The 13,232-nt window shown below is 39.9% G+C and overlaps 1 protein-coding gene across 2 annotated transcripts in view; it reads right to left on the bottom strand.

Moving 5' to 3' along the window:
* The window catches only part of CACNA2D2 (calcium voltage-gated channel auxiliary subunit alpha2delta 2), an 823,310-nt gene that overhangs the window by 163,186 nt on the left and 646,892 nt on the right, over positions 1 to 13,232 (bottom strand). The gene's annotated exons all lie outside the window — the stretch shown is intronic.

Genomic DNA, 13,232 nt, shown 5'->3' with positions numbered 1-13,232 from the left:
TTGTTCAGCAATTTGAGCAATACTTTATAAGCCCCATGTTCATCCAAGGTGGGAACATGTAAGATATCCTGACAAGGGAGCCATCTCAGAAGATGGAATGTTGAAAAGTTTTTCTTTGCTGTAAACTCACAGTTGTGTTCATTAACCATTAATATGTGTAATAAAGTCTACTTTTACAACAGTTGTTTGTTCTAGGCTGCTGCCACAGAACAGAGTTAATGCAGTTTGACACTGCTTTAACTGCCATGACTCCACCCTGTAGAGTCCTGGGAATTGTAGTTTGTTGTGGCACCAGAGCCCTTTGTCAGAGAAGGCTAAATATCCTGCAAAATTAAAACCTCAGAATTCCATAGCATTGCACCATGGCAGTTAAGGTGGTGTCAAACTACATTAATTCTGTGGTGTAGATGCAGCCCTAGTCTCGGCTCTTTCTGCATTTCTTAATAAGGCTTGAGTTTATCAGGACTCAGTTTAATATGGATGGTAATTAAAATGTGTTAGGAAAAATAATCAGAGTATTTGGACATACTGGACATAGACTGAGGTGTCGATCCACACAAACAGACCCTGATTTTATGTTCAGTAATGCTACAAGGGCATGTTCAGTAATGATACACCAGACATGCAAATTTTGAAGCTGAGGCAATGGTGGCGACAAGAATGGGAGAGAAGGAGAGGCAATTGTGACTTGTGACTGAACTGGCCCTTAGATGAGGCAAAACAACAATCTCTGACTGTGAAAATGCAAAAAAAAAAAGAAAAAAAAAGTGTTCATCTTTCTATATGGGCTCAAATTCATTTATACTTCCTCCGCTTACATTTGCAGCCATTTCTCTGTATTAAGGGTGGGCAAAATAGGCTGCTTTTGGCTGTCTTTTTAGTGCCTAGCCAAGAGAATAGAGGGGGAGTTGCCTCTTGTAGGCCTCAAACTGACCGGCCAAATAAAGCAGCTTCTGGACCCTTTGGGGGCATGGCATTTAGATGATGCATGTTCCCAAAGCGGTCAGAGGCCACTCCCTCTGGGCTATCTGCTTCAGCCTGTAGAACCCCTTGGGAATGGAAGTTCATCTTTTAAATGGGCTACAGTGTCCCCTCTGTTTTTCAAAACCAGAAGTAGGCTTAGTCTGGTCAGTTCTGGATTTGTTTTTTCTTTTTTTCTTTCTTTTTTCTTTTGTGGACGCCTGTGTAGTCCTGGGACAGGGTGCAGGAAGGGCAGAAAGCCTCGGGGATTGCTTCTCCCAGTTACTCACCCAGTTCTATGAAAAAGGAGTTTGTTTGAAAAACAGCATAAGCAGATATGATGCTGGCAATTTTACATTTGTGTTTCACAAAGCTAACAACGGGACTCTGATAGGTTACAAATGTGTGCCCTATGAATGCAATCCTGCTGATCTGTGTTTTTCTCCGCTCATATAGTCATGCTATGGTTTCATATATTTTCCTTCAAGTCACTTCTGAGTTATGGGCAACCCCTAAGGTGACCCTATCATGGGGCTTTATTTGGAAGATTTACTCAGATGGGTTTTTCTGAGGCTAAAAGAATGTGACCTGCCCATGGTCATCCAGTGGGTTTCCATGGCCAAGTGGGGATTCAAACCCTGATATCCAGAGTCGTGGTCCAATGCTCAAAGTACTACATCATGCTAGCTCTCAGATCCATTTTACCATATAGCAAATGTGAAGAAAACTGAGTTGTCTGAAAGCAAAAGAGCATTAACTATAGTCTCTAAACAAACTGGTTAATTAGATTTCCTGATGAACACAAAACGGGAAAACAATGTCCAAATTTACATTCTTGACACATGATCAAGTACTTTGTGGATCAAGGTCCTTCTAAATGCGATTTCAACAAAATTTTCTTCCATGGAAACATGTGAACAGTTTATCAACAATTTTGACTTGTAGGCACTTTTTATCTTTGGGGAAAACATTGGATAAAACTTGACTTTCTAAGAAATTCAATGCATTTTATTGCTGTATGATATACTGAACAATTCTGTAAACATTCAAACATTCCGTTTACTAAATGAACTTTAAAAAGTATGATTATACAGACATGCTTGAAATACACATTATTTACAGCTACTAAACTTGCATTTCTGTCATAAGAATTTTTAACAAATATAATTTAAAAGCACGTTTTCTATTCTTGATTATTAAATTGTTGGAAACATTTGACAAGGAAACTGCCACATTTCTTTTATTATCATTAATAAGAATAATCAATCACCATTTATTTCAAATCACAGATTTTTTTGTAATATCTGTGAAATTAATTCAATAAATGTATTTGGTATTTTATGCTGTCACAGAGATAAAATACCCTACACCTATAAAACAGTACTGGGAAATCAAAGTTATACAGTGCTACCTCGGGTTACGAAATTAATTCGTTCCGCGGCGCCGTTCGTAACCCGATACATTTCGCAACCCGAAAAGGCTTTCCGTTAGCGCTGGAAAGCCGCTAGCCGCGCTTCGCATTTAAATTTCGCGCCGAAATGAATTTCGTAACCCGAAAAATCTTTCGTTACCCGGAACAGTTTTTTCCAATCTAACTTTTTCGTACCCCGGAAATTTCGTAACGCGATCAATTCGTATCCCGGGGTACCACTGTATATAACATACAGTAAAGCATCCATTAGATTATAAAATTATAGGCTTCATATACTATCATAAAATATTCAGACACTGCAGAGATAACACAAAGTATGTAGTTCTCAACTGCATGTAGTATTGGTAAAGAGAAATATTATAGGTGTTTTGCCAAGATTCCTGTAGGGATTATAGGTGTAGCCTCCCTTATCTGAAATGCTTAGGACCAGAAGTGTTTTGGATTTTTTCAGATTTTTGAATATTTGCATATACATAATGAGATGTCTTGGAGATGGGACCCTAATATAAACATAAAATTCATTTATGTTTTGCATATGCCTTGTACACATAGCCTGAAAGTAATTTTATACATAATATTTTAAATAATTTTGTGCATGAAACAAACACTGAACCACCAGAAAGCAAAGGTGTGACTATCTCAGCCACCTATGTGGACAATTTTAGTGTATTTTGGATTTCAGAATTCTGGACAAGGGTGAGTCACCCATTGCTACTGTTCTTGACTACAGTAAGCGATGGGCAATGAAATTTAAATCTGTGACGGTTCGTGTATGAATTGTTATGCCCCAGAGGCATTCTGTCATGTAAATACCCTTCCCAGAGCCATACACTCCCAAGTCCCAGCAGCACTGAGTTCTAACTGATGTTCAGTCTTGGTATTTGCACACAAAACAGCTCCTGTTGATAACACTTCTTCAGATTGTAGGTAGGAAAAAACATATCTGCATTAGCTAAGTATCCCACTTGGAAGCAGGCTATGCAGAAATGATTATTTGGAGCATCCTCATTCCAGTACCTGCAGTGCTACTTTCACTTCCCTGTGAGCTAGAACAGGCTGTGTGTGTGTGGGGGGGGGTGCTTCCTTGTTAATACATGCTCATCTGGGAAACAGGGAAATTCAGACTAAGGTATGTTGTGCTCTTTTTTTCTTTCTTTGGAAGGGCAGATTTTTCAGCTCCCTTTAAGTACAAAACTAGATAGGGGGCATCTACTCTGTAGAAATAATGCAGTTCAACACCACTTTAACTGACATGGCTCCATCCTACAAAATTCTGGGATTTGGTTTAGTGAGCCATCAGCATTCTTTGGCAGAGAAGAGTAAAGACCCGGTAAAACTACAAATTCCAGGCTGTGTGTACTCCCTGTGCACCCCTGAGCATCCAGTACACCTTTCATTCACTATCTCTTCCATAAAGTAGATACAAGAAGTATGTAAGTAGGAATGAGCACCTGCCTGACTTTATTTTCTCCCTCTCACCTCCCTGCTGTCTCTTTTCCTCTGCCCTCTATTTTGTAGGCCTGAGGGCAAAGGCTGTCTTATGACTGATCTTTGTAAGCTGCTCTGGTACCCCTTCTCATTTTCTTTTTGCTGAAGGATAAAAAAAGCTTCAAATAAACAAACTAAATGAATGTTGAATGAACAATTAAGTAAGTAAGGCCTGGTACAGATTGGTGCTATGCGCCGGCCTGGGGCCGAAATTAGGGCTTGAGAGAGCAGAGCTTTTGCACACTCCTGCGCCCTACCACGCTGTCTGGATGCCATCTTGGTGCGTGCGTGTTCAAACAGCATGCACGCTGATGACGTGCCTCATGTGCTGCATCCAAATGGCATGGCACCCAAGAGATGTCACCATGCTGCTCCAGGGTGCTAATGGTGCCTCAGCAGCGGCGAAGAAAGGAGCCACGTTTTGTGGCTCCTTTTTTATGGTGCATCACTGCTGCGCCATTTGGTTGGCGTGGTCACAGTCTGGGGGAGAAAGGGGCAGCCTCTGTCTGCCCCTTTCCTCCCATCTGTATGGGCCCTAAGTAAGTAAGCAAATATTTATGGAAGGGTCCAGGACAAGTAAAAATTACATGAAAACAAAACTAAATAACTTCCACCAGAGCTGATAAAGATAACAACTCTTAAACTACTAACATTTATGAATGTATGAGGCTGACCACGCTAATGCCAACCAATAGCACTACTTTTCTGTGTTATTTTGTGTTCTAGTGAGGCAAAAGGCTATGTTGATGGCAACACTGCTGCTGGTAGGGTTTTCTATGTCAGACAGGCTTTGATGAAGAATCAGACTAAATGTGCCAAACAGCTACTGGAAAGCAACAGTAGTAGAGGGTGCTACTGGTGGAGGATCTCTCAGACACAATGTCAGTGGAACCATAGCTAATGCTTGTTAGTATTGTGCAGAGCAAGGCACAATAAACCTCCTTTTGAAGATCTTTTACTACACAAACCTTATGATGAGGCAATCCATAATGAAAAAAGAGATAGTGCCAGATGATGAGATTCCCAGGTCAGATGGCACTCAATGAGCTACTGGGTCACAGCAGAGGACAAGTATGAATAGCACAGTGGTTAGTGACACAACTGGACCCAATTTAAAATAACATTCAAGTGCTGACAGCCTCAGGGGCAAAAAGAAAGCCCAACACATATTATAGGAACATGGAATGTGAAAAGCATGAAAGCTAAACACAGTAAAGCCAGAAATGTAACATATAAACATTGGAATACTTGGGGAGAGCAAGCTACAGTGGACAGGAATGGGACATTTTGCAGCAAATAATTACACAGTGTTTTATTCAGGAAATTAAATGTTAAGAAGAAATGGGGCAGGATTATCATAACCATAATCCAAGTTTATGCTCCAGCCACAGAAGCAAAAGAAGAAGAAATTGAGATTCTCTGTGGGAGTTTAAGAGGAAATGCATCACACATCAAAACAAAACTTGCTGGTAATACATAGGTGACTTGCATGCAAAAAAAGGCAACAGAGCTGAATGAACGATTGTAGGAAAAATTTGGCCTAAGATCAAGAAATGACGCAGGCCAGCTGATTCTGCAATGCCAATAGTTTGTTCATTGCAAACATATTCTTCAAACAACCAAAGAGATGACTGCATACATAGATGTCACCTGATGGCCAACTTAGAAGTCAAATAGACTATGCATTTTAATGTAAAAGATGGAGAAGCGCCATTCTCTCTGCAGAAACAAGACCAGGGGCAGATTGCGCCACAGCTCATGAACTATTAATATCAAAAAATTGAATAAAGGTAAAGAAGAATATTAAACCAAACATCATGCTGAAATACTGTCTGAAGAACATCCCACAGGAATTTAAAGACAACATGAAAAATAAATTTGCACTATTAAGCCTAACTGACCAGGAGCCAGAAGAACTCTGGACTGAAGGCAGGGACATTGTCAGGAAGCCAAAATGAAAAGCAAATTAAGCCTGAATTCTCCCTAGAAGCTAAGATGACGAACGTCAAGATGAGCCTTGTACACATCACAAGAAAGACATCTCTCACCAGAAAAGACAACGATGCTTGGCAAGGTAGAAAGAAGTAGGAAAAGAGGAAGTCTGTATTACTGCTGATGCTTAAGGTGATGCATAATTCAATAGCATTGTATTAGCGAAGCACTCTGTAGCAAAGCAACTTAAAGCAAAGTATGCCTGTACAGAATCCTTAGATGTACCAGCTTGCACTACATCTGTCATCAAGGGGAACAAACAAGGCAAGCAGAGAGAAAAGCAATACTAAAATATCTCATTTTAATGCTATGTTGTGGAAAGGATAATGATCTGCAAGTGTATGGGGGAAAGCTAAAAGGCTATGATCCTAAGGTTCACTAGATCTAACACATGTGTGAAGGACAGTAATATTTTAGCACCTTCCCTGGTACATAGAAGTAACTTCTGAAGGTGATAGCTATGCATTCCTTGTAAATCCAGACAAGTGAAACTCTGTTATGCCCAAGTTTTTGACATACAGATTCCAAAAGAGAAAGACTGCCGAAACTTTGGTTTTCATCATAGCCACTTATCCTGGAAACTGACTTCAGAATGAAGTCTGCCTCAGTAATTCTCAAAGAGGCAAGAACAATTTGTAACCTGCTAAGTCAACCATTGCTCAGTAACAATGCACTGTGATCTAACAGGTGCATGGAGCAGTATTCTCAACTAAGCAGCAAAATATTCATTGAGCCTCCCTTGCATTTTCATATCTACTGGTCAACTGGGTTCAGTTTGGAGGGAAACAAGGTATGCCAGCCTGTTCTAGATGGAGATGAATACTTGGAAGGCATAGGTGGCTATTTTTCTGTTCAAAGAGAGAACATCTGCAGGACACTGTTATATCAACACTTTTCAATAGTAAGATAGAGTGAAACAGAACTCATACCAAATCTACATCTATTAACCCACTGCTCAGATAAAGCAAACAAAGAGATGAAGCCAGAGGGCAGTAGTAGATTGCCTTGAATGCCAATAAAGGGATATGGAAAGACATTGTTAAGTGAGAGTGACCTGCTGGCTGCCGCTCCACATCGTGTCACCTTAATGAGCTCTAAATGCTAAACTCTTCCATCACTGGAATCCCTTTTTATAGTAGCAGTGATTGTGCTGACACATGTGGATATAACAAGATTCTATTTAACTCCCCCCCCCCCCCCCCCATGGCTTCAAAGGCCAAACTTGATTAGGGTATTTTTAGCTTTTGGGAGGAAGAAAACTATCTTTCCCTTTGCAAATAATTTTAAAAAAACAACAAACCATTTGGGGGTAGGAAGTCACCTTTTAAAACAAGCTTCGTTTAAAAAGTAACAGAGAGCATATTAAACTTAGCTATATGTTATATTAGTTTTGTATTCTCTCTCTCTCTCTCTCTCTATTGTCTTAGACAGACTGTGGCCCATTCACAGTTTAAATATGGCTGCTGCCACACTGTAGAATTAATGCACTTTGGCATCACTTTAACTGTCATGGCTCCATCCTGGGATTTGTAGTTTGTTGTGGCACCAGATCTCTCTGATAGAGAAGGCTAAATATCTCACAAAATTACAGATTTTAGAATTCCATAGCATTGAGATATGGCAGTTAAAGCAGTGTCAAACTGCATTAATTTTGCAGTGTAGATGTAACCTATGAACTATGTGAATCAGAACTTCTTTCATAGCTGCTGAAGCTACCACTATTCAGCTTCATTGAATTATCCTGGATTCTATTATAATGGCCGAAGCAACATTTCTCTCTGTCAACCTACATTATGCCATATACGATGTCGTACCTCTATATGTCCCACTTATTCACTTTATAAAAACACCCACCTTAAATAATCCCCAAAATGTTAATCTTTCCTCATAGGGGAGTTGTTTCAGCTTCTTGATCATTTTTATTGCCCTTCTCTGCACATTTCACAGTTCTCCAATTATCTTTTTGATTTGCTGTGATCAGAATATTAGGCATTACATAAAGTGCAGTTATACTACAGGCAAGTCATTATGATATTGGCCATTTAATTTCAAACAGCCTCCACCATCAAATTTGCCTTTTTTTTTTTTTACAATGTCTGCGCAATGGGTTGATGCTGTCCACTATCACACCAAGACCTCATTCTAGAACAGATACTGCTGGCTCTGATGCCTCAGGGTGAATGTGAAATTCAGAATTTCCTTTTTCGTGGGGGCAATAATAAAATTTCTTTGTTCAAAGATATATTCATGTTGATCTGTAGAATCGGTATGTAAAGAAATCTTGTAGCAACTCTGAGACTATAAGTGAAAGAAAGAAGTTGACAGCATGAGCTTTTGTAGACATCAGTCTACTTCTTCAGATGCTTTCACTCCACCAAATGCATCTGAGGAAGTAGACTGAAGTCTACGAAAGCTCATGCCGCCAACTTCTTTCTTTCAGTTGGTGCTACAAGATCTCTCTACAAACACATTTCATTATTTTTTTTATGCTCTTTTACACAGAGTGATGATATTTGCCATTTTAATGCCAATTCATCCAGTTTGGGGAGAACCTTGTGAAACTCTCCACCATTATTTTATTTTTATTTGTACCACCTGGCCATTCTAGTCACCTCATTTTAAATTTTTGGCTCTGGATGGTGGTAAAGGGATAGCTTTCCAAGAGGCACAGACATCAACCTGGGCACATTCTAAGAATCTGATAAAGTACATGAGATTGAGAAGATGAAAGAGAATCACGCTGAAGAAAACCCAGATGAGCCATCCATCAGGTACAGCTATCACTATCAAATGTTTCCATATGCAGATAACTATGTGGCCTGACTTTCACTCCAAAGAATGACACGAAACCATCACTTTGCTGAGCCTCATTTAAAGGGCTGCTCCAGTTTCTATACACGTTGTAGTCTGTCTGGTAGATTTTCTTTCTCTTGAATCGTGTAACATCTTCCCTAGTTTAGCTGTTTCCTTCAGGGCAATAAGGGGTGAGAGTGTGCATGAATTCAGTGGAGTTGGGTGACAATCAGGAGCACTGGCTGTAGGGGACACATTTTTCCTTTTGATGCTCACAAGTAACTGACAACCTAAGAATGGATTTTTAGCTCTTTCACACTCTCTGGTTCGTTCTTACACTCAGCTCATCCCTCTTTTTACAGCTTCCTCATTTTTATGTGACAGAAGACACCCTCTGGAAAGTTGCTCATGGAGCGAGAAGCACACAGCAGTACTGTCTGCCTGCCAAGACGAGTTACCCCCCCCCCCATTAGAGCACTCTCTGTTAAGAGTGCAAAAATGCATTATAAATAGTCACTGTTGCAGAAACAACACACCCAGATGCACACAACATACACAAATCAATATCTACATACTATAGAAACTCCAAACTTTCTAACCAAATGGGTTTATTTTCTGAGGTCCAAAGCAGCTGATCTAGGGAGTTGCATTGGAGAGAGGGCCCTAATATGTTCTCCCAGTGCCAGATTCCTGACTGAAATCACCCTTGAGGTTACTACTGCCCATCAGGGGGGAAAATCAGGTAGCTCTGCAGCCTTGCTGAATACCACTGTATCATACTAAATGCTAGAACAAGATCTGATATATCATAATTACTACTGTGATCTGTTAAAGGGCAAAACTGCCATTCCTGGATGCTTCCTGGAGTGAAAAACACTGGACCTCTTACCCTTTCCCGCCACCACTCCCTTCTCCTTCTGTGTCATATCTTTTTAGATTGTAAGCCCGAGGGCAGGGAACCGTCTAACTAAAAAGATTGCATGTACAGCGCTGTGTAAATTTACAGCGCTTCATAAATAAAGGTTAATAATAATAATAATAATAATACTTTTTTTCCACCTGAGAGGTTGGGCCCTCATGAACCACAAAAAATGTCATGGGGGCTGTGGTGGCCAACAGAACATATGTATTCCAGTCCTCCCATAGGCATAGCTGAGTCCCTCATCATGTCTAGCCACAGATCTAATAGGTAACTTATATTAATTCATACTATCCAACATTCATCCTACTTTTCAGAAATATAGGCCTATTACAGACTGCCAAAATAAAGCTGCTTCAGGTCTCTTTGGAGATATGCTATTTAAATGATGCATGCATCCTAAGAATCCAGAAGCTGCACCAAAGCTGCACTCCAGTGCTTAGGAATGGAGTGTGGCTTTGGTGCAACCTCCGGACTCTTAGGACCCATGCGTCATTTAAATAGCATACCTCCAAAGAGATCTGAAGCAGCTTTATTTTGGCAGTCTGTAACAGGCCATAGTCAGACCTCTGTATACATGGATTCTGCATCTACAGATTCAACCACCCACAGTTTGAAAATATTTCCTCCCTTCCAAAATAATTTCAAAAGTAAACGCTGACTTTGTCATTTTATATAAGGGGCACCATTTTACTAAAGGTAAAGGTAGTCCCCTTCGACAATGTTGTCACATTGTGACCGACTGTAGGGGTGGTACTCATCTCTGTTATGAAGCCGAAGATTGACAAAGGCAATTCTGTGATCATGTGACCAGCATGAATGCACAGAATGCGGTTATCTTCCCACTGAAGTGATATTTATTTATTTAACCTGCAGTTTTACTTGCTTTCAAACTGCTAGGTTGGCAGAAGCTCGGACTAGTAATGAGAGCTCACTCCGTCATGTGGCGCTTGGGCCTTGAACTACTGACCTTACAGTCGTCAGAATCAGTGTCTTAACTGGTGAGCCACCACATCCCTTTACTACTCCCTGGAAAGTAAGTGTGTGTGTGTGTGTGTGTGTGTGTGTGTGTGTGTGTATATATATATATATATATATATATATATATATATATTACTACCCACTGTATATAATGGGACTTCAGCATTCACGGATTTTGGTATCCACAGGGGATACCAGGTTCTGGAACCAAATCTCAGAGGATACCAAGGGCCACTGTAAAGGGATCCTACTAATACCAATAGTATTGGTTTGTACTGCAGACCAATATCTTTGGGGGGGAGTGGGGAGGCAAGGGAGAATAGACTGTGAAAAAGGCAACTGCCATCATACATGTATTCAGGGTGGGAACAAGCAGGGGAGGGTGGTTTTGTAGGGAGGAGCTATTCCCCCCTGCAATGTTATATTATATCAAGTAGTGTTAAACTTCATCCTTCCAATAGAACATTATATGTCAATGTGTTATTTACTGTGTAGGAACTACACTTCCACCGAGTGCTGATCAGCTGCTTATCAAATATGAATGCATAGGAGGAATGCTGTGGCAAAGAAAGCTCCACTTAGCTCTGTTAAAAATCCATTATGATGTTAAATTACAAGGAAAGCTTGAGACAGCACCAGCTGATGTTTTCCCCCATGTCTACATAGAGCCTGATCCCTCCTTCAAAGAAGCTAGAGGGAGGCTTGATGGCGCTGGCTGGCTCAAACAGGATCAGTCCCAGCATGAATTAATTAGTGCTTAATTACTGTCAATTACTCAGTATTACTGGGAATTGCTTGTAAATGGACAGCCTTTGATTGCTAATCCCAATTACTAATGTTATCTAATTGGGAGTGATTATATTTTCTTTGGGTGTGATGCCATGCACTGTGTCTTGTGTGTAGCAAAAAAAACCCCACATCACTTTCTCTTCTTGTGTAACAGCCTACAATTTGCAGCTGGAAACAGACTTCCCCACTAGGAGTTGGCTGCTTTTGTTGTCTTCTAGAACAAGAATTTGGTAGAGGAGGGGAGAATGGTAGACTCCATGGGAGTTCAACGGGAACAGCAGAACTCAACTGAGAACTGAATTCAATTGAACAGAATGAAGATATTCCAAAGTGTTCAATTCATATGTTACCCTGCGGTATTTCCATGATGGAGGAAGACAGCCCCCACCCCTCTGTCATACAAATGAGATAATCTATGAGCCAAGGCCTAAAAGTAAATGTATGTGTCTATGGAGCCCTGCATGATGTTTTGACACCGAAGGTAAAGATATGGTATCAACTAGGTCTCTACATAATCAGACACTAATCTGGGCCCTGAATTCAAAGCAGTTCAGATCTCTCCTTCCAGATACTGAGTGGTGAACAACTGGCAGGGGAGGAAAACAGCTGGCACATGGTTTTTGACAGATTATCCATCAAGGAATGTAGCTCTTGAAAAGGGAAAAAAAGGTTCATCTCTCTCATTTTACCCCATCTCCTTGGAAGAAGAGAGACACGGCAAAGCCATGTCTTGATCTTGTGAGTGTTCCAGGAAATATGTGATCTGAGGCGATTTTAAAGTAGGGGCATAGCTGAAGTTAAAAGCTATGTTCACAACTGTGTACTCTCAAAACATTACAAATCTATCAGTGTTACTTTGAAAATATATCAAAATAGTGAAGAGAAAATGACATTCCTTCCAAATGTTCTCCTGTCCAGATTAGTGAGGATTATAATGCGATCAACAAATAAAGTGTAGGTTAACAGTGGACAACCCTTACTTCCATTCCCACAGCAGGAAGTGTTAAGCTTAAGACAGAGATCAAATTATGATATTAATTATGACGACTCCTAGCAGGAAGAGAAGTGTGTGCCAGAGTTACGATAGTAATAAACAGTGCAATACAGATGACCCACTTATAAAACATTAAAAAAAATATCTCAACATCAGCATTGACTAAGAGTTGCTCTACTTCAAAATCATATTTCCTTATAGAAAACACAGCACTGGGCTACAGTAATTACAACTGGATAACATTTCTTGTTAACCATGGGTCCTTTCAGACTACATAATTGTAGTGCTATGATCAGAGGCACTGGAACTCTTTGGGTTAGAATTCAAAATCTCCCAACTGAGAATTCCAGATTAAAGTAGAATCATAGTACTATAATTATATAGTGTGAAAAGGCCCCTGTATACTAAAGTAGTAACTTTTGTGTTGTATTTTATGTATTTTCCTTTGCCCTCAAGATAATCTTCTTCACAAATCCTCATAGAGATGACAAGGGATAGTGTTATATGCAATGCAGTATTCCTTCATCACAACACCAATAATGGAAGCTTGCTGGATATGCCAATAATAATAATAATAATAATAATAATAATAATAATAATAATGATGATGATTTATTTATAGCCTGCCCATTCACAAGGAATCCGGGTGGGTTACGGCAATAAAAATAAAATAAAATATACAATAAAATAAAATGCCATTGCTTTACTGTGTCTCTCCAAATTCATAAAAGAAACTGAATGGAATAAGGAACAGCATTTTTGTAACTGGGCTAATTAAAGAGATTTGTCCCAATATTTTTGTTACATGCTTCACAAGAGAGCCAAATTTGACATGGTCCACATCTCCTTCACTCTCCCTTTCTCAGAAATGAAAAAACATCCTT

This window comes from Sceloporus occidentalis, unplaced genomic scaffold (assembly GCF_023333645.1).
Source record: "Sceloporus occidentalis isolate IW3139 unplaced genomic scaffold, rSceOcc1.0.p SCAF_1, whole genome shotgun sequence".
Lineage (NCBI taxonomy): Eukaryota > Metazoa > Chordata > Lepidosauria > Squamata > Phrynosomatidae > Sceloporus > Sceloporus occidentalis.
This window is presented reverse-complemented; position numbering and strand designations above follow the sequence as displayed.